The sequence below is a fragment of the Muscardinus avellanarius genome (assembly GCF_963383645.1).
Source record: "Muscardinus avellanarius genome assembly, chromosome: 2".
In the NCBI taxonomy this organism is placed as follows: Eukaryota; Metazoa; Chordata; class Mammalia; order Rodentia; family Gliridae; genus Muscardinus; species Muscardinus avellanarius.
The window spans coordinates 8,625,230-8,627,923 of NC_137787.1; the positions used below are offsets into that span (position 1 = coordinate 8,625,230).

Sequence of the window (2,694 nt, forward strand, 5' to 3'; positions counted from 1 at the left end):
GCACACACTTGTCATCCCAGCATTTGGGAGGCTGCGACCTGAGGATCGAGGTTCGCAGACAGCCTCAGCTGCTTAGTGAGGCCCTCTGCAACTCAGTGAGACCCTATTTCCAAATAAAGAATAAAAAATAGGGCTGGGGTCTGGCTTGGAGGTAGACTGCCCCTGAGTTCCATCCCACATGTCACACTGAAAAGAAAAAAATAAGATAAACAAGGCATCATAAAAAAAGATCAAACACACGAGCCAGTGGGTCAAGATAAAGAAAGAGTGAATGCTTGTAATCCCAGTACTTGGGAGGCTGAGACAGGAAGTATCACAGGTTCGTGGGCAGCCTTTGCTAATTAGTGAGACCATGTTTAAAAATAAAGAATAAAAAAGAGCTGGGCATGGTGGCGCACGCTTGTAATCCCCGCGCTTGGGAGGCTGAGACAGGAGGATCGCGCAGGTTCGAAGCCAGCCTCAGCTACTTAGTGAGGCTCTCAGCAACTTAATGAGACCCTGTTTTCATATAAAGTAGGAAAAAATGGGTCTGAGAGTGTAGCCTGGAGGTACAAAAGCCCCTGGGTTCCACCCCCAGTACCACACACACACACACGAATAAAAAATAGGGCTGGAGGTGTAGCTTGGAGGTAGACTGCCCCTGGATTCAATCCCCAGTACTAGAGAGAGAGAGAGAGAGAGAGAGAGAGAGAGAGAGAGAGAGAGAGAGGGGTGGGGAGGGAGGGAGGAAGACAGCAGGGCAATCACAGGACAAGCTTAGAGGAAGGAAGGGTTAAACATTACTTGTAGATGGAGAAGGTGTCAAAGTCCAACTTCCATGGATTCCACCAGGTCCCCTGAAATTCTGTCTGCTTGCAGACATATTTTACCCAGGTGCTACTGTGCACTCACCTGAACTGTCCAAGATGTTCATCTCAGTGTGAGTTTCTAAGATGGCTCCCAACAGATAAGAACCACAGTGAGAGCCGGGCAGTTTCCAGGCCAGACCCAGCGTGGGCCCCGTGAGGCCTGGCTGTGAGGCCTGGCCGGAGGAGTTGGGAAAGTGGCCCTGACCACCCCCTGCCCCAGCCCATAAACCTGCCCGTCTGCCCCAAGACCACCAGTGGGGAGCAGCCACGCTGTGTAACTACCCCTCCTCCTGATGCCCCACACAAAGCCCCTGTCTGTAAGACAGGGCCCGACTCCCTCTCCTGGTCAGGTGCCTCCTGCCAGGTTCATCCCCATCAACCTGTTCCTGCGTCCAGCTGCGCACTCCTTGTCCCCGTATTTACCAACATATGATATTTACCAACACGGTAAAAATAATATAGGGCTGTGGGGGGAAGCTCAGAGGTAGAAGGCCCTTTTGTTCAATCCCCAGTAACACACACACACACACACACACACACACACACACACACACACACATGCACGCACGCACACAAATAATGAATGTTCATCGAGCACTCACCGTATGAGGCTTTGGACCTAGTTCCTTATTTACATTAACTCATAAAATCTGTAAGACAACCAACCCTTAGTAGTAACTGCCAGGATCCTCATGTTAATTAATTTATTTATTACTGTATGTATGGTACTGGGGATGGACCCCAGGGGCATTCTACCTCTGACCTATACCCTCAGCCCTATTTTTTATTCTTTTTTTTTTGAGTTGGTGGATAAGTTTATTTTGTCTGGGGAGTGGGCAGGTGTCCATTCTCAAAACTTCTGGAACTGCTTCTTGGTGCCGGCAGCCTTGGTGACCTCGAGCACACTGAAGCGCGCTGTCTTGCTCAGAGGCCTGCACTCGCCCACCGCGACGTCGCCGATCTGGACGGCCCTGAAGCAAGGGGACAGGTGCACAGACATGTTCTCGTGGCGCTTCTCAAAGCGGTTGTGCTGGCGGATGTGGTGATGGTCGTCCCGGCGGATGACGGTGGTCCTCTGCATCTTCTTGGTCACCACACCTGACAGAATCCGCCACGGATGGAAACATTAGCCGTGAAGGGCACTTTTTGTCAATGTAGGTGACCTCAGTGGCCTCTTTGGGTGTCTTGAAACCTAGGCCGATGTTCTTGTGGATGGAGGGAGCTTCTCCTTGCCAGTTTCTCCCAGCAGGACCCTCTTCTTGTTTTGAAAGATGGTCGGCTGCTTTTGATAGGCACGCTCTGTCTGAATGTCCACCATCTTCCCGGATGCGTGAATAAAAGGCTTATTCTCAGCCTCCCAAGTACCGGGATTACAAGCATGCAACACCACTTCTGGGGCTATCCTCATTTTATATAGAAGGAAACTGAGCCACAGGGAAGTTAAGTAACTTGCCCAGTGTCCCTTTCTTAGCAAGTGGCAGAGCTGGGTTTGAGCTCAGCACTCCGGCGGTAGACCCTGTGTTAAAGTCACTAATTGTGCAGTGTGCCATAACTTATGTCACATTGCACTTTTTACTGTTTTTTTTGTTTTTGTTTTTGTTTTTTTTTTGGTGGTTCTGGGGTTCCTGGAAACACTTCTACCTCCGGGCTACACTCCCAGTCCTATTTCATACTTTTTAAAATTTGGAAACAGAGTCTCTTAAGCTCTTTTTGCTATTTTTTGCACCATATTTTAAAAGATTTTTGCGCTGGGCGTGGTGGCGCACGCTTGTAATCCCCGCGCTTGGGAGGCAGAGATAGGAGGATCGCGCAGGTTCGAAGCCAGCCGTGCTGGTTTAAGAGACCC

At 50.0% G+C, this 2,694-nt stretch overlaps 1 pseudogene across 1 annotated transcript; it reads right to left on the reverse strand.

Moving 5' to 3' along the window:
* Window positions 1–1,572: 1,572 nt before the first annotated feature.
* LOC308259009 (small ribosomal subunit protein uS17-like) lies at window positions 1,573–2,166 on the reverse strand (annotated as a pseudogene). The gene has a single exon. The product of its transcript is annotated as a small ribosomal subunit protein uS17-like (transcript).
* Window positions 2,167–2,694: the final 528 nt, after the last annotated feature.